Here is a 24,777-nt window from a genome sequence, read left to right as displayed (position 1 = left end):
TAAGATAAGGCTTTCATAATAGTGTTTTTTTAAACCCATGTAGGTAGGATGAACAAGTACCATACCTATTTTACATTTGGAGGAACTGAGGCTCAGAAGGATATGGTGATTTGTCTAAGGTCAGATTAGCTAATATGAAGCAAAACTAGCCTTGGATCTCATGTCTTTTGGTTTCAAATCCAGTTTCTTTTTCTTACTCCATCCTCTCAAAAACTACCTCTCAAAAACTCATCAGGGCCAGTAAACTATGACACAGATCAATTTTTAAGCCCATCCCATCTGCATATACTCATCTCAGGTCAACAGGAAATCTTTGAAAGGTAGAGTGGTCATAAATTCTTGACACAAGATGGGAATAACTCAGTTTTCCTATTGACCTTCTAAGATGAGTATATGCAGACAGGGTTGGCTTAAAAATTGATCTGTGTCATAGTTTACTGGCCCTGATGAGTTTTTGAGAGGTAGTAAGGATGGAGTAAGAAAAAGAAACTGGATTTGAAACCAAAAGACATGAGATCCAGGGCTAGTTTTGCTTCATATTAGCTACTCATAGTCATCTTATCAGGAGCAGCTAGGTAGCACAGTGAATGAAGCACTAGGTCTGGAGTTGGGAGGTCCTGATTTCAAATCTGCTCTCAGATACTTCCTAGTTGTGTGGTCCTTGGCAAGTCACGACCCCAATTTCCTAGTCCTTAGTATTCATCTTACTTTGAATTAATAATTAATATTAATTCTAAGGCAGATAGTAAGGGTTTAAAAACAATAATAAAAAATAAAACAATGATTATATACTTGCTTTAAGAGACAATAGCATCTCAGAGGAATCATGTGTCCATTACCATGTTGTTTTATAGCTATCAAAGTTTTAAATTTTATTTGATTTTTCACAAGTGCCCTCTGTGTACAGGTAAGGTTGGCATATTTCATCACCCTTATTATAAACTGATGTTATATATTGATTCCCAGGTCCTTTTCCTCCTTCCTCATGGAGTTTTTCTCTCTATACCCCCCACCCCTCCTGTCTTTATACTAAGGGATAATAAAGTAGATTTTGGAGTTCCTTCAAATACTATTCTCAGTTTTTCAATCTACTCAATTCTCTTGACCTCTATCTACTCTACCTCAGTTCCATACTGACATAGTGAAACCCTTGACACATTGATATCATTCCCAAAATGTTCCACTTTCAGGTTCATGAACTTCAAAATTCCTTTGTCTGACCATAATCTTTAGCAATTCTATCTTTTCCAATACATGTGACTGCTAAATCTAACTCTGATTTTCATCTTCACTAGGACCTTCAATCCTAACCCTCAATACTTTCCTAGGCATTTACAGTCTTACCTACATTGACTTCCTAGTGAGTATGTTCACCCTCTATTTGTGAATACCATGGCCACTTCTCATATTAGTGATCAAACCCCAACTCTTGGACTTTTCTTATTATTCACCTCCTTCACTCCTATTCACAGGTGGCTGACATTTTGATTAGGTCCATTACACATTCAAGTTCTATCCCTCTGATGTCACACCAGTAGCTCTTCCTTCTCAGGTTTTAGATGAGGAGGAGTCTCTTCTCCTGGCCAACTCCACCCCATCTATATGCATCCTTGATCTCATCCTCTTCTCTTTTCCTTCCTTCCTTCCTTCCTTCCTTCCTTCCTTCCTTCCTTCCTTCCTTCCTTCCTTCCTTCCTTCCTTCCTTCCTTCCTTCCTTCCTTCCTTCCTTTTTAAAACCACTACCTTAAGTCTTAATATGAATTCTAAGAGAGAAGGAGGAAAGAGCTAGGCAATTAAATGACTTTCCCAGGGTCACACAGCTTGGAACTATCTGAGATCAGATTTGAGCCCAGGTCCTCTTGACTCTAAGACCTGGTGCTCTATCCATTGTACTACCTTCCTTCCCCCCCTTCCATCTTTTTCAGCAGTTTGCCAACTATGGCCTTCACACTCTCCCTATCTTTTGGTACTTTCCTGGATACCTAAAACTCTACTTATAAATGTTTAGATCTCCACCATCCTTAAACAAACAAACAAAAAAAAACAAAGAAAAAACTATTTCTTGATCTCTACTACCATCTCTACTAGCCATTATCCTATAATTGTCTTCTCTTCTGTTAAACTTCTTGAAAAGGCAACTAAACTCAGTTTCTTACTTTCTCTTTCCTAAAACTATTATAGTCTGGCTACTAACTTCATTGTTCAATTGAAAGTATTCTTTCCAAAGCTATCAATGATCTCATAACTGCCAAATCCAATGACTTTTTTTCTATTCTCTTCACACAACTGACTTCCTCTCTATGATGCAATGACACAAGCCTCATTGCCTGTTGCTTACACATGACATTTATCTCTGTATTTCATCTCTCTTCTTTTGCACTGACTACTCCCTGGGCCTCTAATGCCCTCCCTCTTTATCTCTGCCTCTGGATGTTCCTGGCTCCTTTAAAGATTCTGCTCAAATGTTACCTTCTGAAAAAGCAGATCTTTCTGATCTGCTCAGTCATTTGAATCTTCCCCTCTAAGATTCCTCTGTATCTATCTGTCATGTATGTACTTTTTATTTAGATATTGTCTCCCCAGATTGTTTGTAAGCTCCTTGAGGGTTAGGATTGGTGTATGTATGTATTTTCTTTCTTTGTATTTACAGTGCTTAGAAGAGAACCTAAGACATAGTAATTACAAACTTAATAAGTTTTTCTAGATTGATTGATTAAGTTGTCCAAGGTCAGATCATCTGATTGGTAAGTATGTAGAACTTGAATCTTCTGGTTTCTTGTCCATTGGTTTTTCTATTAAACACCATTCTGTCTCTCAAATAAAATGGAATAAAAAGGTGGCTTGCTTATGGAATGGGCATCACAAATATATGGATATCAATGAGACCAAATTATCTGGACCAAAAAGAAAAGAACAAAAACAAAAAGCTGGCTGAAAGGAAGGCTCTCCCTTTTATTCTGCCATTTTTTACCTCTCAAGTTTCTATTAATTCTGGCCATGTCCACTTTCTTTTTTCCTTTTAGCATGAAACTTCAGGCTCATTTAGACTAGAAGTCTGAGATTTGCTTTGCTTCAAGCCTAGATCCACAGTAATTAGTGAAGAAAAAAACCCCAAACTCATCACAACCATGAAGGAGGACTTTGGCTTAAGTACGATAAGCCTGAGGATTTGCCTGTTTGGAAGAAACTGACCTACATACCTGATTGGGCTCCATCTCCACTTTATTAAAGTTTTGTCATGCTTGCCCATGGTAAACAATTTTGTCTGCAGGCTAGGTTGACATTATTCAGCGTTACAGGAACATTCATGAAGAATTTATGCTGTGTTGACACTGGGATTTAGTGTAACCCTCTTGGATAGGGTACATAATTCACACAGGGAAAGGAAGACATATGTGCCTAAGCCTAGGGGTAATCATTCTGGACTGACAGTTTCCTTTACACCCCCAGGGACCTTAAGCCAAAGTGGGACATCCAGGTAGCCAAAGTGACATGCATGGAAGGGCAATCTCTAAAAAGAATGCTGGTTAAATCCCCTTGGCTCAAACTCACATAGCAGAGCTCATAAAGATCTCTGGTTTTTGATACTCATTGCTTTAATAATTCAAAAAAGAATCATGATTTTATTGATTACAAGTGAATTTTGTCTCTTCCCTCCATTGGACCAGATCTTAACTCCTCCACATCTCAACAGTGAGTTTTATGAGTTGCTGTTCCCCAAAAATTCAATTTCTGGTGATCAATTTTTTGATGAACCCCTCCATACTTAATTAGTCTTGACCCTAGGTGGTACATACCTTAATCCATCACTAGTCTTGCTATAAGAGAGGCCATGTCATCCCAGACTTTCAGTTTGAGAGTTATATGTGCTTCTTTTCCTGAGTTCAAATTATGTTTCGCATGAGTAAATAATAACATGAATATTAAAAATACTAATGATGATGATTATAGTAATAGTAGTTGTTATTGTTATTTTCACCCAAGGAAAGAGGGAGAAGAAAGAACAATAATTTGAATTTTCCTAGAGGATTTTGGTCTTAGTTGGGAAAGGAAGATTCTCTAAGGTGAATGACTAGCTTTAGAATAGCTTCAGGGTAATCTCATTACTGAAGGTAATGATCTTTATGGTCACATATAATGTGACCCTTGAAGACTTCTCTTATGGGTTTAAATTTCACAGATTGTACAACCTCTGACACCCTGCTTAGCTTAATTTTCTTCTCATTACTCCAATCCTCTATTCTACTCCTTATTGGGTAACTGGGTAGCACAATGGATAGAGAGCTGAGCCTAGGGTTAGGAAGACCTGAATTCAAAACTGGCTTCAGACACTTTTAAGCTGTGTAATCTTGAGCAAGTTGTTTTAACTCTGCCCCAGTTTTCTTTATCTGTAAAATGGGTATAATTATATTACCTGTTCCATGAAGTTGTTGTGAGAATCAAATGTGATAATAATTGTAAAGCACTTAGCACAGTGCTTGGCACAAAGTGCTTTCTAAATGTTAGCTACTATCATCATTACTACCGATAACATTAGCATAAGAACATCAGACTTGTATCAGACTTTCTTACAGAACACATCAGAAAATATTCAATATAATCTGATCAAAGAAGGAGGAGGAGGCAATTTTATTTCACATGTGATAAAGTTTATTTTTGTATCATTAACCTAAAGCTCTAATCTTAGACCATCCAGCAGTCTCTTGTTGTATACTTACTATTAAGCAGTTAGTATGCAGTGATGGCTGGATGGCAGCTAGGTAGTGGCATAGTAGATGGAAAACTGGACTTGGAGTCAAAAAGAACTGAATTTTAATCCAACCTCAGATACTTACTAAATGTGTTACCCTGGGTAAGTCACTTAGCCTCCATCTGCCTCAGTTTACTCATCTATAAAATGGTGACAATAACCTCCTATGATTGTGGCGAGGATCCAAGGAGATAATATTTGCCAAGTGCTTTTCGAACCTTAAAGTACTATGTAAATACTACTAATATTAATAACTAATATTTGCATAGTTCTTTAAGGTTTTCAAAGGATTTTATCATGTTATCTCACTGGAGCCTGTGAAATAGACACTCCTTATATGTTTATCCCCAATTTATAGATAAAGAGCTTGAGGTTTATGGAGTTTAAATGATTTATTCCAGGGTCACATAATTAGGGAGCCTCAGGGATAGGATCTTCTCTGATTCCAAATGTATTCTTTTTGCCATACTATTCAGTTTCAGAGTGGTGTGATCTCAGGGAAGTCATAATCGAACCTTAGTTTCCATGCCTATAAAGTAGGGGAAATACAAGGCATCTCAAAAGTCTTAGTGCAGCATTAAGCTATCAAAACACAAAACTGCACTAAGACTTTTGGGGCATCCAGTAATATATTTCCAACTTTAATGGGAAACTGTTAAAAGCTAGGCAAAAAGGAACTACTGTTATTATCATATATTAGACTCTGAAGTGAGTATAGACACCCTAGTCCAGTAGAAAGGGAGCTAAATTTGGAACAAAGGGACCTGTATTCAAATCCCAACTTTTCAAACTAGGGTAACTGACATGGTTTTTTTGAGCCTCAGTTTCTTCATCTATAAAATGAGAGGTTGGATTAAATGACCTCTGGCATTCATTCAAGGTCTACAACTATAATTTTTTGGAGAAATATAGAACCACTTTTATCTTTAAAGGGTTTATGGTGTAGTTCAAGCAATGAGATATATGCCCAAACAATGATATCATAAAGCAAATCTATGATGGTGAGCACTGATGCTTTAATAATATTTTCTTGATGTTATGAGGTGTATACATCATAAACATAGTAAAGCTTATTCAGCAGCCCAGAATCTGAGAATTAGAAGGGACCTTAGAGGTCATCGAGTCCAATCTTTTTCATAGTGTAAGAATCTTTCTTATATCTCTGACAAATAGCTAGCTAATTTTTGCTTGAACAGTTCCAATGATAATGGAGATCATTAATTTCTATGACTTTTTATTCTATCATTTGACAATTCTAATTAGGGCATCCTTCCTCATATGGATCCAAAATTTGCCTCACTATGACTCCCACTCATTGTTTGCAATTGTCCCTTGGAGAGAGAAAGAATAAACTCAAGCCCTCTGAACTGGGTGACAGTTTAGACATTTTAGATAAAGTCAGAGTAGTGACTTTGAATGTACTTTAGAGCCTCTTCTGAAATTCTGTTTTCATAGAAAGAGTAGAGATTGAACACAAAGCCATTGAGTGGCTTAAAATGGCATCCATGGGTGAGATCATTTATGGGGCATGCCAAAAGGAGAGAAGAGAAATAATGAAGAAAAACCAAAAGACATACCTTTGCCTCATAAGAAATGATGAGCTGATTATTTTTTTTAAAAAACATAGAACTGCATGAGATAATTAAGAGTAAAATGAGTAGAACCAGAAGACCATCATATATAGCTACATATTTAATATTTGATGAATAACTTGTGAACATTTATCTCCAGAGAATAAAATGACAAATGGAAACACAAAAGACATAATCTATATATATACATATCTGTTTCCTAGATGATGCCTTTTATGGTGTGGAGAGGAAAAAGAGAGACTGAGATAACACAAATAAATTCTATTAATTAAAAATATTTGAAAAAAGTCAGACCTTTCCTATTTCCCAATTTTCCATACTTGAATTCAGACTTGGAGAAAATCAAGAAGTATTGGAATTATCCTTCTCACAAGTAGAACAATTTGCATCATTCCTGATAGGTAGATGTCATTTATTAGAATTGAAGCCCAAACCAACTTGGTTGGCTCCCCATAAAAATGATTATAGTTTCAGCTCCTGATATAATTCAGTAGCTTTGCCCGGTAACTCATTTAAGTTTATTAATTTGGCAAATAAGTGATATGGACAATTGAGCCAGACATAGTGTCCGGAAGGGCTTCCATTCCATCAGAACAATGGGGTGAACCTGGGAAGAGTGAGGCTTTCACATGGGATACCATGCCTCCTCTCCACTCCCTCCACATTAGCACAGGTCTCAATCCCACTTAAGTTCTAATGTAAGTGCTAGCTTTCAAAGCTGCTTCATGCCTTTTCTGCTCATAGCCAGGTTAAACAGAGTGTTTGTAGGCGAGGTGGGTATTTTTAGCATTAGAGGAGTGCTCTGCTTTTCATTATTGGGAACTCACGGGTCTACACCACAGGCAGAAGAGAAAAATCTAACAGCCTGGTGTCCTAAAAGTCGGAGTTCTACTCACTAGTCATGAAGGGATCTCTTAACTAATGCTGAGTCAATGAAAAGAAGAGGTTTAAAACCTAGCAGGAAAAGATGATCTTTGGCACTTTTACCAATTCCAGTCTAGAAAAAAAGTCAACTTCTCTAGGCACTGACCTTCCCAGTGATCTTGGATTCTGGGAGTTGAGGAGAATTTCAAAAGCATTGTGAAAGGACATCAGGGCTTCTCTTTATCACTTCATCACCAATATATTATAGATCCCCCATGTGTTGAAGTTTTCCTGCTCCACTATTAGTGGATGAAAACATCTGGATATTTTTAAATTAAATTAAAAGGCTATGGTCCAGATATTGGCCACCTACTGGTGAAACAAATACAACCAACAAGACAATCCCTCCTCTAAAGGGTCTGATATCCTAATGGCCTTAGGGCAGCTTATTGGGCAACCTGAAATGCCTTAAGGTGCTGTCTACCCCAAACTTTGAAAACCTTATAAGGCCAACAGTTACACTAACATGAATATGTGAATTGATGTGGTTTTTGTGTAGAATTGTTGACATTATTTAATAAAATTCTCCTTCAGGAATAATTAAAAAATGGAGATTAAGGTAAATCAAGGGCATTTGTTATTGGTCAGCCACATGACACTGGGTCCAAGGATACAGAATAATATGGTTAGCCTCATACACCTCAAATAGAATGGGGTGTGGGATGGAAGGAAAGACAGAGTAATTCCAGAAGTTTGTGATGCTAGACTTTCCCTTAATGTTCAGAGATTTGGAGATGAAGGCAATCTTTAAAATCATCTAACATATGGGAAAATGGAGGCCCAATGAGTTGAAGCAATTTGCTCATGTCCAACACTAAGTATCAACCATAAAAATTCAAACTAGCCCTTCCCTGGCTCTAGATCAAGAATTTTCTCCATTCTGCCATACTGCCCAAATGGGTGACATCAGAAGAAAGTCTACCTAGTTCCAAGATTTACGTATGGCATCTTGAGAGCTTAAGAAAATCCTAAGGCTTAAGGTTAGTGGTCTCAGACTTGCTCAACCCATGTGAATAGAATTGGAACTAGGAGAATTTGAAGGCTGAGACTGTAAAGAAGAAATTTAGAAAAGAATTGGCCAGATGTCCTATAGCTGGGGGTTGAGGACTATGGTTAAACTATAAGACCATCTGTGAAATGTTAAATTTTTATCTGTTACTATCTGCTCCCCTTCTCTCCTTGTAAGCTCTCTAGAAGTGTTCTGTAAAAAAAAATCTACTTAAAGTTAGCTAAGAGACTGGTAAATTCTCATCAGTTCATCTAGGGTTTATAGAACCATATTAAACAAGGAAAAGTATTGGCAGCTAGAATGGGACACTGGTGAGAGAAATGGGTCCACTGATGGGGAAAAGAGAAACAAAAATAAAATCTAAGCTTGGAGGATGCAGGAGGCTTATTTTATCCATGACATCCTATCTTATTTTGGGTAGCTGCCAACTTTCACAGTGGCACTGCCCTGCTCAAAGTCCTGTAATGACTCTGCTGCCTTACTGGATAAAACCCAAATTCCTTAAAATGACATGAAAGGCTCTCTCTCTCAACAGATAGACATTAGCCATCATATTATACCTCTTAAACTCTTTCTCCTATACCCAGACTCCCCTAACAATAGACTGACTTGCCAATCTTCTCCCTATTCTTCCTCCTTAACTCCCATCACTATACCATTGGCATGTCTATATGTACACCTTGGTTAATGCTATTCTCTAGACACTCACCTTCCTTCTCTCAAAATTATACCTAGAGGGGAAACTAGGTAGCTGCTATCTTCTAGCACAGTGGATAGAGCACTAGATCAGGAGTCAGGAGGACCTGGGTTCCAATCTAGCCTCAGATACTTCCTAGAAGTGCAAACCTGGGCAAATCACTTAATCCCAATTTCCTAGCTCTTGGTGCTTTTCTGTTTTAGAATTGATATAGACAGAAGAGTTAAAAAAATTATACCTAGGCTCAAAGCCAAACTGAAGTCCCATTTTCTTTATGAAGTTTTCTCTAACTAGACACTTTATCCCTCTTGGATCTAACCTTTAGCTCCTATAATCTCCTGTTCCATTTATTTTCTAATATTGGGCATGCCTTTGCACAGGATCTACTATAAGTCTAGAATGCACTCACCCCTCATCTATGCATGAATCCCTATTTTCTCTCAAGGCTTAGCTCAAAAGCCATTTACTACATAATTTCCTTTCCTTCCTTATACTAATTCCCTGCCCCCCATTAATTTGCATATACTTATTTTTTTTTACATATTTGTCTCTCTTTAGAGAATGTAAACTCCTTGTGGGGAGGAAATTTATATTACAATTACCTAGCATAGTGCCCTGGCAATTAACAGGAGCTTAAATATTTGTTGATTGATTAATATGTAATATGTTGCATCATTGCTAGTTTTGTAGGTCTTAGTTGTTTCCACATGGAGAAGGAAAATGATCCCTCCAAGGCAGAGATCAAATCCTCACCTCTTTAAGACAACTGTGCCATACATTGTAGAAACTCAGAAAAGAGACTCTTGAAATAGAGATAAAGGGGAAGTTAGATGACTCAGTGAAGAGAGAGCCCAGCCTGGAGACTTGAGGTCTTGGGTACAAATCTGATCTCAGACACTTCCAAGCTGTGTGACTGTGGGTAAGTCACTTAACTCCCATTGTCTAGTTTTTAATATTGATTCTAAGATGGAAGTTAAAGGTTTCAAAAAATTGAGATAACATGGTATAAAGGATATAATTCTTGATGGGGAATCAGGACACCCAATGTCCAGTCCCTTAGATATTTGTTCCCAACCTGTGAACTGTAGGGTCATAGTTTGGGGATAGAACCCACCAACAGCATCCAAAGCCTTTGTAACTCTGGGTTAAGTCACTTCTGTAAGAGGAGGGAGGTTGGATTGATGATTCTCTGAGTCTATGGATTTGCTGAATCATAATAACCATTTGTTGTGAGTGTCATTTGCACAGCTTCATTCAAAGTGTGTGTGCGTGTGTGTGAGAGGGACAGACAGACAGGCAGAGACTGACAGAGGCTGATAGTGACTGGGTGGATGAAAGGCGTTACTTACTTGCTGGTCAGCCACATGATTCTGGGCTCAGGTGGTGCTGAGTTACAGAGTGGGAAGGCGGTACTTATACTTCTCAGAAAAGCTGGGGGTGGAAAAGAAGGACAAAGTGACTGGAATGAGTTGAAAATGTCAAACATTAGATGTAAATGATAGATAACTTATGGATCCAAGTTCTTGTGGGCAGAAATGCTGCCAGGAATCTTGAATTAGAGGACATCCCAGCCATAATCATACACAGCAGAAAGGCTCCTGAATCACCCCTTAGCTTCCTGCACAAAACTAGGGCTGCCTTCACTTGGCAAATTCATGGGGCATCCTCTGGGACTTTCCCCTGTGAGACAAAGAGGACAAATTAAATAATTATTCAATTAAGCCTGATTGCTAAATGCATCACCATTGTTCTCTTGCCACTTTAATTTACTGGGCCCTAGCTATTCATTTGGTCACATGCTGGGCAGATTTTATAGTTGTTCATTTATCACCTTGGACTCACCATTCAACAAAATGAAAGAATTAAGGTTGTATTAGTTCAAACTGCAGCATTGTTCAAACCTTTTGCTAAACTGAGAGGTTGTAGTGCTTGGGGCAAAGGAGAGGGAGTCATGAATGTGCTTGGGAGTAAGCAAATTTTGCTGGGGAAAAAAAGTCACTTGGAATGAAAGGAAGTGTAATATAGTGGAAAGAGTATTGGATTTGCAGGCAGAGTACTTGGGTTTGGGTCCCAGTTTCTGCCAATTACCGTATGCATGATTATGTGTAAGTCACATAGCTCCTTTGGGACTTAGTTACTTCATCTGTTAAAAAAAAGAGTGGGGGTCAGGCCAGATAATTTTTCTGGTCCATTAGAGGGCTAAATTCAATGATCTCATGAATGAAGCTCAAGTTAAAGAGATGATTAGTAGTAGGAAAAATTAGTGAGAACTGATCAGCTTCCTAATAATAATAACATACCTTTATATAGTCCTTTAAGGTTTTCAAAGCTCTTTATAAACTTAAATACATCATCTCCTTGATTTTCACAACCTTGTTGATTAGATACTATTGTCATTGTTTTTTAAAGTTAAAGAAACTAACTGATTTATCCAGGGATAAAATTTTTAAAGGCAGGATTTGAACCCAGGTATTCTTGGTTTCAAGTCCAAGAAATCTCTGCAATATGTTGAACAGAAAGCCTTCTCACCATACAGTTTTTGTCATTCTAGATGATATCTTTGCTCCTTCACCTCCCTTTTGATGAGTGCCCAAGTCAGCCCTGCTCAGTACCTCACACTTCTCCCAGCTAAACTCCTGTTCCTGCAGACTTCTTTACTATGGCTACATGTAGATGGATACCTTCCCTCCTTCCACTGATTTCCAACTTCTTTTTACATGCTGTCTTCCCTCAGTAGCTTACAAACCCTTTGAGGCCAAAGTCTCTTTATTTGTACTTGTATTTGTATCCCCAGGACTTAGCATTTTGCCTGACACCTAGTAATTTACTTAATAAATATTTCTTGAATTGACAACTCGACTTGAACCAGACAGACACTCTCAGAGGAAGTCCTGGTTCTTTTAGTCATTCCTAACTGCCCCCTTACCCAACAAACTGCCTCTCATGGGATTTATATGTACATGATCAATCAAATTAAATATTTAAATAGAATCCAATGTATTGTAATTTGTTTGATTGGAAGCATAAGCGGCTTAAAAATATTACTTGACAGGAGATGAGCATGAAAACTAAAAGGTGGGAGCAAGAGAAGACAATAGGATTTTTATTTCAACATTGGCTACAATAAAAACAGTTGCGCAGGTTGCTGGCTGGTTAGCTGGTACCTGGGTATGCAAGTCCTAGGCTACACCACTTCCGTCTTTCATCAGAACTCATCAGCATGCATCTCTTTATTGCCTTGTAAATTCAGTGACTAGAAAATGGATCAGCAGATTTTAGTGCAGTGCAAATGGAGTAATTGAGTTTATGCTTTGACGGGTTTTGCTTTGTTCTACTATACGAGGCTAATGGAAGCAAACAGAAGATGAAAGCGGCATTTGGTGGTTGATGCTTGAAGATGCAGGAAGGGAGTGCCTGGCCTTTTAACAGAAAGATTTCCAATCCTCTCACAGTACTTCTCTTTCAGTCTTTGGATATTTTCATTTACCCACTGTAAAATCAAGAGGAGAAGAGTGGGGGGTTGAGATACAGGCTCAGATTTTTTTCTTTTCTAACTCTAAGGCTGGTCATACAATTCCCTAGCATATATTGGGTGCCTATTATGTGCTCAGCATTTGTGGGATATTTGATTCATGCATTCATTCAACAAACATATATAATCCATCTATTGTGTACAAAGAACTAGCTTAGGTACTTTGAGAATTATACACATTCCAAATAAGATAAGAGAAAGAGGTATCCAATATAACTCTTGGGTTGTAAGCCTAAGAGGCAGAGTAGATGGTGTTGATTTCTAAAGTAATAGGAAAGGTAGGAAGTAGAATGGGGAGGATTTAGGGGAAAAGATAATGAACTCCATTGTGAAGTTGCGTTGAAGTACTAGACACCCAATTCTAGATGTTTAAAAGGTAGTTAGAGATGTGAGATTGGAGGTCAGCAAAGATATTAGGACAGAATAGGTAGATTTGAGAATCATCAGCAAAGAGATGGTAATTAAATCCATAGAAGCTGATAAGATCACCAAGTCAAGTAGAATAGAGGGAGAAAAGAAGAGGGCCCATCACAGAACACCAATGAACACTTGTGAATAAAGCATGTGATCTGGAGGAGGATCTGGCAATGGAGATTGAGAAAGAATGGTCCCAGAGATTGAAGGAAAGAAGGTGATCTGTCTTGAAAATCTAGGGAGAAGAGAGTCTTAAGAATAAGCTGCTCAACGATGTCGAAGGCTGAAGAGAGGTCAAGGAGAATAAAGATTAAGAGAAGATCATTGGATTTGGCCACTAAGAGATCATTAGTGATTTTGGAGAAAGTCATGAAACCAGATTGTAAGACCCTAAGAGGAGAGAAAGTATCAGAAGATATATAGGATGGTAGTTAGTGGGGATGAAGATCAAATGAGGATTTTCAGGAGGGAGGAGAGATATGAAACAAATGAAAGAGATAGCTGAAAGATTCTTCTTTTAAAACTCAATTTCCTCTAAGCCTGGGACCAGAAAAATAAGGAAATGAACTTCCCCTCCTTCTTTGTAGAAGTATGGGATATAGGTGTGGACTATTGAACATGTACTCAAAGACAGTTATACCTTTGATCTTACCATCACCCACAAATATATCACCTTCATGTTCAAGAAATCAGAAAACAAGTGAAAGAGTGGGGATGAATGAGAGAGCAACCTATTGGGGAGATAGAATGGAATAGATCACTTGCATGTAGTTGGCACAGTGGATAGAATGCTGGACCTGGAGTCAGAAATATGAGTTCAAATCTGGTAATAGACACTTACTAGTTGTGTGACTCTGGTCAAGTCAATTAACTCTATCTGCCTCAGTTTCCTTATAACTCAAATGAGCTGGAGAAGGAAATAGTAAATTACTCCAGTAGAAAAACCTCAAATGGGGTCATGAAGGGCCCTACATGATTGGAAATAACAAGTCAACAAGAACAAAGATCACTTGAACAAATAAAAAGGTTAGCCTTGGCAATGTGTAAAACCACTTCTTATGTAAAACTGGAATGAAGAGAAAGAAAATGACAGAAGACATGATAGGAGATGAGAAAAGGAGGGCAAGAGGGCATTTACAGAGAATGGTCAATTTTTTTTTCCTGTCAAATATTAGACAAAAAGGGTCAAGGGAGAGGGAGTCATGAAAGGTTTGAATAGGGATGAAAAGTTTTGAAAGAACTCTCTTGGAGACTGGAAGAATGAATTGGCAAGATTATCTGATAGTAGTAAGAGCCCAGTTAAGGTTATGCAACATAAATTTGTAGTGGACCCAATCAGAACAGTTGTGTGAATTCCCTTGCCTTCATTTAGCAGCATCTATGTAGGAGCAAAGGTGATAAAATGGTGGGAGTAATCCAAGGCTGAGGCTTAGCTTGGTATACTCAGTAATAAAACTTCAAGAAAAAAGGACACTGCAGAGTTGAATTGGTTCATCAAGGAGTTAAGATCAGGACAAAAGGAGAAAGTGGCTAGTGCAGAGGAGATGGCCTGGGAGAGAGAATTAAAGAATAAAAGGACTAAAGGTCATGGTGTGAATGAAGAGTAGGATTTTGTAAGGGAAGGAAGAGAAGTGAAAAGTCAGTAGATTCTGGTCTGATTTCTTGAACATAAAGGTGATATATATGTGGATGATGGTAAGATCAAAGGAATAGCCATCTTTGAGAGAATGTGTGGTAGGTAGTCCCCACCCATGTCTCCTTTTTCTACAAAGAAGGAAGTGGAGTCCATTTCCTTACTCTTCTGATCCCAGGCTTAGGGGAAACTGAGTTCCAGCCAGAGGCATCTTTCAGCTATCTCTTTTCATGGAAAAAGTAGCAAGCTTCCAGATGGCACTTGGAGTTCCTTTAAGTCCACAGATGCAAGACTGGTTTTTGAGAATATAGTCCTGTCTTCAAGGATTTTATTGATGCTCCCATTGTAGAGTGGAGATTTAGATGAAAGAAACAGTGATCAATGCCAGTAAGTAGATAATAAAGTACATATCAGTCCTTTAGAGTCAGTCCTCAACTACCTTGCCAACTTTCCCACCCACTCTTCTCTGTGAACTCTCCACCATAGCCAAAATGGTCTAGTCATCATCACTCCTTGAATATGCCTTGTACACGATTTTACTCATACCATCTGCTCCCTCCCAGATTCCCACTCACTTTGCTTTTTCAAGCAGTTTAGTAACTGGCACATAGTCTATCTTTCCACCCCAGATCCTTGTCCTCATATTTGAAGATTTAGGTGTACACATAAATATTTCTGTCTTCCTTCCATCACGCTTAACTTCTATGATTTATATTCCCACTGTGTCTTAGCCAGCCACAATGATGGTCTACAACTTAAAAGTCACCATCACACTACTGTGTTAGGTGGTTTACACCATAGTTTATATTAAGCTTAGGTAGAGTACATAGTTTAAACTTTATAATAGCAGTGCCACAGAAGACACAGAACTAAGAGGGATAGCTACCCTACTGGATAGCATAATCAGAATCTTATATAAAATATTATATATAAAATATATATTATAATAATGCAAAGATCTGGACAGATTAGAAATTGGGCTAAAATTTAATCAAACAAAATCTAATAGGAGCAAAGTAAAGTCATACATTGGAGCAGCCAGGTGGAACAGTGGGTAAAGTGCTGGGTCTGGAGTCAGGAAGACTCATCTTGAGTTCAAATAGGGCTTCTGACACTTACTAGCTGCATGTTCCTGGACAAAGCACTTAACCCTGTTTGCTTCATATATAGAATGAGCTGGAGAAGGAAACAATAAACGACTGCAGCATCTCTGCTGAGAAAACACCAAATGGGGTTATGAACAGTTGAACATAACTAAAATAACTGAAAGTCAAACATTTGGAATTAAAAAAAAAAACCCTTCACAGGTATAGGATAGGAATTGAAAGTAGTAGTTTATGGGGAAAAAATCTGGAGGCTGGGTTGCCTAGGTAATACAGCAGACAGAATATCAGGCCTGGAATTCGGAGGACCTGGGTTCATATGTGGCTTCAGATACTTCCTAACTGCGTGACCCTGGGTAAGTCACTTAACCTCCAATGCCTATCCCTTACCGCTTTTCTGCATTAGACCCAATACTTAGTATTGATTCTAAGACAAAAGGTAAGGGTTTAAAAAGAAAAGAAAATATCTGGTGTGTACCTCAAGTTCAATTTTATTCAACACAATGAAGTGACAGCCAGATATCCCCCAGAATAAACAGGGATTGTCTTGTGAATTCCTTCCACTAGGGTACAAGACAGAAAAGAGTAGGTTGGTAGATATCATGAACTCATGCTCAGGAAGGAGGCTGGAAACTAGCTCTGGCACACATATATCAAGGCTAACTATTTAGAGCTCAGTTAGACAATGGACTAGTCCAAGCTGGAGATCCACAACAGAGGTCTGAGCTAGCAGGTGGTCTGAGTGCCAGTTCAGAAGCTAGGGCAGAACACACAAGTGGGAAATAAATTATGGAAGCTCAGAAGACTGGGAGGACTACATAGGTGGTGGGACCTGTTCCTATACCAATGGGAGAACAGACAGGTGTGTATGTAGTCAACTGACTAGGTCATGAGCAAGGAAGTCCTGAAGTTGGAAGGCAGAAATTGCTCCAAGATTGGTGGTAATAGCTAGTGTTTCTTTCAGAAGGGCAGGTTGTGTAGAGATCAAACTGTAACAAATGCTGCCATATAACCAGACAACTCAATGCTTTTCTTTAGGGAAAGAGGAGAAAGTCTGGCCTTAAAGGACCTGCGGTCACTCAAAAGGGCTCAGAACCTCTAGGACAATAGCTTCTCCTTCCTTGTCTTGGGAATCCTTTGAATTGATGCTGGAGGCAGCACTTCTTCCTTGCCTGGTGAGTGGAGGCCTCAGCCGGGCCTGGCCAAGGTCATTGTTCTCTGATTGATCTGATGGGAATAGAGCTGAGGGACTTGTGATGGGGTATTTGCTTGGAGCCAGAACTGAATAATACCAAGAACTAGAAAACCTAAATACCTTGCATTCTAATGAGAGCTCTTTGCCTTTGGAACTAAGGTCTAATTAGTCTGCTGCTGCTGCTGGAACATGAGGGCACTTCAGTCAGAAATGGCAAGACCAGGACAGAAATACAAGCTGCTCAGCCCTTGGCAATAACAAGAATATGGGATCATTATTATAGAGAGAGTGATTGAAAAAAAAAACAGTTTACATAGTGTTTTCCTCACACCCCCTGAAAGTGAGTGGGATTGTTATTATCTCCTTGTTACAGATGAGGACATTGAGGTTCAAGGTGACTTAGCCAGGGGCACAAAGCTAGTTGATAGTGAAGCCAGAACTTGCACTCAGGTCTTGGGACTTTGAGGAAGGTACTTTTTATCACTATATGAGTGCTTAAAGTCATAAGAAGCAGTGGTTGTGAAGAAGACAAAGGTGAGCAGGGAGGATAAAAAGCATCCCTAAATAAACTAAAGAACATACGGTGACTGGTGATGACTGAGTAGGGTATATAAGCAAAATCTCCTATTTCCCTTCCTTGCTAATTTATGCTCTAGACAGGCTGATTTCCTGATTCCCTGTTCACTCTTTGCTCACCCCTCCATCCTTGTCATTCCTGAACCTTTATTCTATTCTTGGATAACTCTCTCCTTCTTCTCTACAAGTCTAAATCCCATTCATCCTTCAGGGCTCAGCTCCTGTCCCACATCCTCCATATAATCTTCTGTGACCTCTCCAATTCTCATTTAATTCTTCTCTCCTTAAACTCTTGGGTCTCTTATGAGCTGAACTCTTAGGTGGTGGTAACCATACCCTGTCCCATGTCAGCTGTCTTTTCAGCTGTTTCTGTCTTGCCTCTCCAGCTTCAATGCAAGCTCCTATACAGTAGACCCTTTTTTAAACCACCATAGCACATAACTTGGAACTTGGTGCAAAACAGAAACCCGTCAAAGTAGTAACAATAGTTTTAATTTATAGTTTATAGTTTTATGGTGAGCAAAGCACTATAAATATTATCTAATTTGATCCTTAAAACAACCTTGGTACTATTGTTAGTATTAGTAGATACTATTATTAGATTCATTTTACATATGAGGAAAATGAGGCAGGGAGTAGTAAAGTTACTTGCCCATAATCACACTGATAAGTGTCTAAGGCAGGATTTGAACTCAGCTCTTTCTGATGCCAGGTCTAGTTCTCTATCTGCTATGATACCTAGCTGCTTCAAAGTAATCATTGAATGAGTGATGGAATAAATACATTCCTAAAAGAGATATAAATAAGATTTTTCATGTCTTGCATCTGTTGCTTTGCATTATCAAATCATAGTTGGGATGATTCATGACCATATCTCTCCAAACTCTAGCCCTGGGTTGTTACCCCAATCAATCTCCTTCCCTCCTTAAGACTTGCTGAATGTGCTGAAATCATTCATACAATTTTGTGGACTAGATCGACTACAATTATAGGTTAAGTATTTTCAACTGTTTCCTTCCTCCTGGATGACAAAATTGACTCTCCATCATATTTTCCACAACATCATTCTAAACCTGTTCTTCTCTCTTCAAGCTACTTGCATGACCACCTATTCTATTCTCTCTCAGCAAAGGTCTTTTCCACCCTCTTTACCAAGTAAACATAGGACTCTCTAGTTCTATACCACAAATCTCCTCTATAACATTTTGCATTCCCTTCTCCTTTGCTGTAATCTTGGAAGAAGATGCGAGCTTTCTTGTCAAAGCCAAATCCTTTCTTCGTAGTGCCTTTATCTCATCTCCTTTCCATTGCATCTTGGAATTTTCTACTTTTATCATTTTCTCTGCCTAATCTCCAGCTCTCTTTGCCTACTAATTTCGTCTCTATACTCCCTGATCTACCTCATCCTTAAAAAAATAAAGAATCCTTCACATGATCCTGCCATCCCCTCAAGTTATTATTCAAAAATCCCCTCCATTTCTTAATCAAACTACTGCAAATATCCATCACACTTGCTCCCTAGACTTCCTCAAGTGTCACTTATTTGCCCACACCTTGCAATCTTTTTTCTTTCTCTATAATTCAATAAAGACTCCTTTCTCCAAGGTTACTAATCAACTATCTGAAAAATCTTTTCTCAGTTCTCATTATACTTAACTTCCCTATAACATTAGACTCTCTAGACCTTTATATTCTTTAAATCATCTCTCTTCCTTCAAGTTCCATGCTACTTCTTTCTTTTGGTTTTCTTTGTCCTCTCAATCTCCTATTTTGGACTGTCATTCATATTCCAACATTTATACATCCTTTGTCTCTCTGATTTTTCGCATAGAGTTACATCAAGTTTCTCTTGATGATATAATCAGCTTCTATTATTTTTAAATTTAAATTTAAAGAATTATCATCTTTATATGCAGATGATTCTATAACCTATTCAGTAAGCCCTTACATTTCTCCCAAATTCCAGTCCTACATTATCTTCATGTACATATTAACCACACTCTACCCAAGACTTCTCCAATTCAAGAGAAAAAAAAAACTGATTTTCTCCCTTTAAATGTCTCCCTAACTTTATTATTACTCTCTAGGGTACCATCATTGTCCTAGACACTTGAATCACTAGACCTCAATGTCATCTTGGATTCTTCAGTCTTCTTTTCCCCACATTTCCATCCGTCATGTTTGTTTTGGTGTCTAGCTATTTCATTCAGGTCCAATTCTTCATGACCCCATTTGGGGTTTTCATGGCAAAGATACTCGATTTATTTGTCATTTGCTTCTAGAACTCATTTTTATAGATGAGGAAACAGGCAAATAGGGTTAAGTGACTTGCCCATGGTTATACAGCTAGTAAGTAACCACGACCAGATTTGAACTCAGGTCTTCTTGACTCTGTGCCCAGCACTCTATCCACTTTTTGCCAACTCACTACATTCATTTTTTTAGATTAATACTAATGCTTCAGAATCTCTTATTTGACTCACTCAAAAGCTACCATCTTGGATGAGACCAGCATCACCTTTTGCCTGAACTATCACTATCATCTCTTAATTGGTCTCTGCTTTTGGCCCCTTTCCTCTTTAACCCCTCCTGTACCCAACTTCTAAACTGATATTTTTCAAGCATAAATTGAGGAATGTGTGTTGTCTACCCCAATTAGGATTTGAACACTTTGAGCAAAGGGATTATCAAGCTTTTCTATGTATATTTCTAACACTGAGAGCAGTGTTTGGACCATAGTAATTGCTTAATATACATGTTTTCCTTCATTTAATCATTCTAAATCTAATCATATTATTCCACTACTCAAGGAACTCAGTGGCTCACTATTACCTCTAGATTATTAAAACCCTTCACAATATGTGTCCAACCTATTTTTCTGGGCTTACCTCCTATGATTCCCTCTTACACACAGACTAGATGACTTACTGTGGCCATGTACAGTAACATAGTATTGTTGTACAAGATTTCCCATACTTTCAATGCTCTCCCTTCTAATTGACACCTCTTGGAATCCTTACCTTTCTCCCAGCTTTATAAGCTTTCTCAGAAACAAAGCCTTTCCTGATCTCCTTAGTTGTTAGGGGTCCTTCCACTAAAATTGATTTGCATTCACTTTGTATATATTTGGCATTTCCTTATCTGTATTTTTCCTTACTGTAGAATGTAAACTCCATCAAAGAGGTGTTGTTTGTTTGTTTGTTTCTATATTCCTAGTGCCAAGTATAACACCTTGGACATATTAGACACTTTATAAAATACTTCTTCATTAGAATAGAATTATTAGAATAATAGAATTGCACAGATAACTGAGAATTCCTTATACCATTAAACCTCCATTTTAAACAGACAACTAAACAACGATGACCAAATTCTGCTCTCTCCTCCCCTGGGCCAACTCAGAGATCTCTGCAGCTGGTTACCCTGTTTGTCCTTAACCACAACATCTTTGAATTTTAGACCTTAGAATACTCTGAAATGACTGAACAAAAAAAAAAAGTCCAACTTTTTTTTTTTTGATGAAGAAACTGAGGCCTGGCACAGAAAGGTAACTTGACCGAATCACAAAGATAGCAAGTGACCAAGTTGGGATTTGAATCCACATTTTCTAACTCAAATTTGACTTTTCCCTTTCTTCATATGAAACACTTGCATGATAAAATGATAAGGGATACTGCTCATATACTGTCTTGCTGCATTACAGTTACATCAGAGCAGGGTACAGATTTGCCTATTCATTGATAAAATATTCAGGAGCAATTGGGTATCAGAGCAGCGTCTTGAATTGAGATCTGGTGACTGATAGGATTTCAGAAATATCACATTCATCTTCGAGTCAGTGAGACAGGATAATCACAGTTGCTTGCCATCCTATTCCAGGAGTGACCCAATGATGGGGAACTCTCTGCAGGGTGCAGGGGAGGAGAAGTCAGGAGATGAGAGAGAGAGAGAGACAGACAGACAGACAGACAGACAGAGACAGAGAGAAAGACAGAGACAGAGAGAGAGAGGGAGAGACAGAGAGAGACAAAGAGAGACAGAGACAGAGAGAGTGTAAATTTGTTTGTTTGGATTTAGATTGTGTCCTCTATTAAAAAAAACAACAACAAAAGAAAAACAGATCCCCCTGGGAGGGGTGACAGATTGAGGTGCTATCAATCATTAATATCCTGTATGATTAGTTTTCTTAATTTCTTTTTAAATACTGGTTCCCAAAGAACAGTTTTTAATTGGGTATTCAGAGATGGGAGAAAGGGATGGAGAAATGAGATGAAATATACTGACATCTTTTGTGAGGACTATAGATAATCAGTGCTCAGCATGAAGGCAGTTGATATCTAGAAAACACATATAGTGTAGTCAAGGTTTGAAAAAGAAAAAAGAGAAGTGAAAAGGCTAACAGTGGTTCCAAAGTCAAACTTTTTAGACTCTCAAGTATTTTTTACAGTGTGTCCCATTGGCAAGCAAAGTAGCCCTATGTTTTTAGAATGCGTTTTTATGCATAGAAGTCTAGAAATTTTTTTCTCCCTTCTGGACCATATGCATCTCTGGGGTATTCAGTCCCACTTATACCTGAAAAAGGATCCCTATTTCAATCTATGTAATAAATGGAAATGACACTTCTACTTCTAAGAGGATGAATTCATTACCCCATAAGGCAGCCTATTTTAATTCTAGATGGCTATAATTGTTGAAAAGATGTTTTGTTTTGTTTCCCCCTTGATATCATGCCTAAATTTTCCACTTGCAAATTCCTTCAATTGTTCTGAATTTTGCCCTGAGAAGTAAAAAAAAAAAATCCAACCTCTCCTCCTCTTGAGAGCCATTCAAATACTTGAAGGCAGCTTTTGTGTGTGTCCCATGAGTTTTCTCTTCTCCAGGCTAAGCATCTCTAGTTCCTTCAACTGATCCTTTCACAGCATGGACTCAAAGTCCATTTCATTACCCAGTCTTCCACCCCAGGCTGTTCTCCACTTTCTCAACATCCTTTTTTTTTACTGTGGCTCCCAGAACTGAATGCCATGCTCCAAATGATGTCTGACTCCTGGGCAAGGCACAGTCAAACCAAATACTGCCACCTTTGATAGGATTTAGATCCCTAGGCACCCACTAAGCCCTGTACACTGGATGATCCAGGATAGGTAAGCTCAATATGCAGGGGGAAGGGCTCTTATTTAATTATCAGGAATATGAATAAGGGAATGATAATTAAATTATGACCTACTGCAGGGCTGGGAATGTCACATCACAAAGGAATTCATGTTGTTCCAATGTAATAAATCAAACTTATTGTGTCATTTTGAATTGCATTTGATAGGCTTTTTATTAACTGCCATACATCTCAAGGTCCCTTGAAACCCAGTCAGTGGCTCTGGCTAGGACTTTCATTAAGGATGGAAGGAGGGTCACCGTCGTGCAAAGCAGATTTAAACTCCTCATAAATATTTTTAACAGGCTTTCTGGCAGAGACATGTTATCGTCAAGCTCCATGCCATTACATGTTACACTGATAAAAATTCTATTTCCAACAGAGTTGTCGACAATGGATGTTTCCCATTTCCGCTGTGGCAACATCACCACGATGGAACTATTATAGCAAACTCTCCTCTCCAGCCCAGAAAAAAAATGAGTTAAAAGGAGTTGAAGAAAACTGCTCTGATCATCAATGTTCCATAAGACTGATTGGGCAGTACTTTTTTTAAAAATAGGAATAGTTTTCAAGAAATTTCTAATACATTATACCTATATGACTCAAATCAATTAATATAGTTTCTTAGTGCCTTGGGCAACTCTCTAAAACTAGAAAAGGCAGAATTTAACTGTTAGGAGTGTCCTTGCCTACCAGTGAAATCAATTAATCTTACTGGATCTCAGTTTCCTAATGTATAAGCTGAAAGTGTTGGAAGAGATGACCTCTAGGGTCTTGTCTGACTCTAAAGCTATGGTTGTAATTTTTGACAATATATGGAAAACCCCATGTGTGCAATGTCAAGAGAACCTAAGGAAGGACCCCAGTGCATTGGAAGTGAATTTATGGAAGGACACTGATGAGCCTTGCAGAACAAACAAGTATGATTGAGTCATATCCTGAGCATCATTGAAAGCAATGCTCACTTTAATGTGACCACAATATTCTCCCAGTGATGCTATTGTTGTGAATAAATGCAATAAAGATAAACTGAGGTGCATAACTGAGAAAAATCAGTTTACTAACAATGGCACATATAACTGTTAACAAAGTGGGTCAAACTGGCCTCCTTAGGAAGACCAGCAACCTCAGGAAGACCAATGAGAAGGAGGAGACCCTCATTATTGACCCATAGGAAAGGAAGATGTCAGGGTAATTGGGAAATAATAGAGTTGGCTATACTAAGAAACGTGGGTTGGTGTTCAGTGGTTAATCACATCCCTCTCTGACAATTAAGGAATGTTATTTGTTTTATGGGACTCATATACCTTTTATAATCTTTGATAGAGAATCAGTACCACCAACCTTGGACATGAATCTTCTTTGGCTACACAAGGATTGGCATGGATGGAAGTGAATCCCTTTTTGGGGATAGCACCAAGTTAAGCTAGATGGGCCTCAAGCAAATGTCCCAGGGTCTGACAGTATGAATGATAACAACTTTTCCTTTCCACCACACCTTAAACTAAAACAGAGGGAAAACGGCATTCCTGAGCTTAATTCAAGAACAGAGAAATGTGGCTTGACAAAATAGGGTAGTAATACAGAATAGGGTCAATTACAGAATAGAATTAATTATTAAATGATTTAGAATAAATTGTAATTTCCTCACCATAGCACTATAAATAATGGAACACTAGAGTCTCAGAAGAATCAAAACTGCAGGGGATGCCAAGGGAATGGAAAGCTTCGTGGTGGGTACAGTGTGTTGCCAATGGTGCCTTACATTCAAGAAGCACAAGAGACAAGGTTTTGACTGGAAAATAAAATGCAGCAAGAATAAAGAATGACAGAAGTATTGTCCACCTGTGAAATATTACAAGAATCAGAAGAAAATGCCCAATAAATTGAATGGATCCTCTCTGGAGCATTTGCAGAAAGAAATAGACAAGATTTACAAAGGATGAGAGGGTGTGGGGGTTGGTTGTAATCTGCCCCAGTGGATGGATTACCCAAATGGATAGGAGACTAGATCTAATTTATTATTTAAATGGTGCTCTTTGAATTTACTTATTGTCTTTATATTCACATACACATGTGTATATGCCTATCATATAGGTATAAAAATATGTCTGCCCATATTTGTGTATATTTAGAGCCCTATACTAAAAGTCCCACCTGGTCATCCCAGAAGCATACAAGAGCATCTCCAGAACAATGGCAA

General features: G+C 38.3%; 2 long non-coding RNA genes across 4 annotated transcripts in view; one reads left to right on the top strand and one right to left on the bottom strand.

Moving 5' to 3' along the window:
• LOC103095017 (uncharacterized) overlaps nucleotides 1-18,038 on the top strand; it is a 73,022-nt gene extending 54,984 nt beyond the window's left edge. For all 3 annotated transcript variants that reach the window (XR_008912384.1, XR_008912379.1, XR_008912383.1), the window contains one exon: nucleotides 3,024-18,038. This is a non-coding gene — a long non-coding RNA (uncharacterized LOC103095017). The remainder of the gene's footprint in view (nucleotides 1-3,023) is intronic.
• The window catches only part of LOC103094766 (uncharacterized), a 52,121-nt gene continuing 39,392 nt past the window's right edge, over nucleotides 12,049-24,777 (bottom strand). Inside the window, exon 2 of the long non-coding RNA XR_001626599.2 lies at nucleotides 12,049-12,462. This is a non-coding gene — a long non-coding RNA (uncharacterized LOC103094766). The remainder of the gene's footprint in view (nucleotides 12,463-24,777) is intronic.

Source organism: Monodelphis domestica, chromosome 1 (genome assembly GCF_027887165.1).
Source record: "Monodelphis domestica isolate mMonDom1 chromosome 1, mMonDom1.pri, whole genome shotgun sequence".
Taxonomy (NCBI): Eukaryota; Metazoa; Chordata; class Mammalia; order Didelphimorphia; family Didelphidae; genus Monodelphis; species Monodelphis domestica.
The sequence above is the reverse complement of the archived record's forward strand: the minus strand, read 5'-3'. Positions and strand labels throughout refer to the sequence as shown.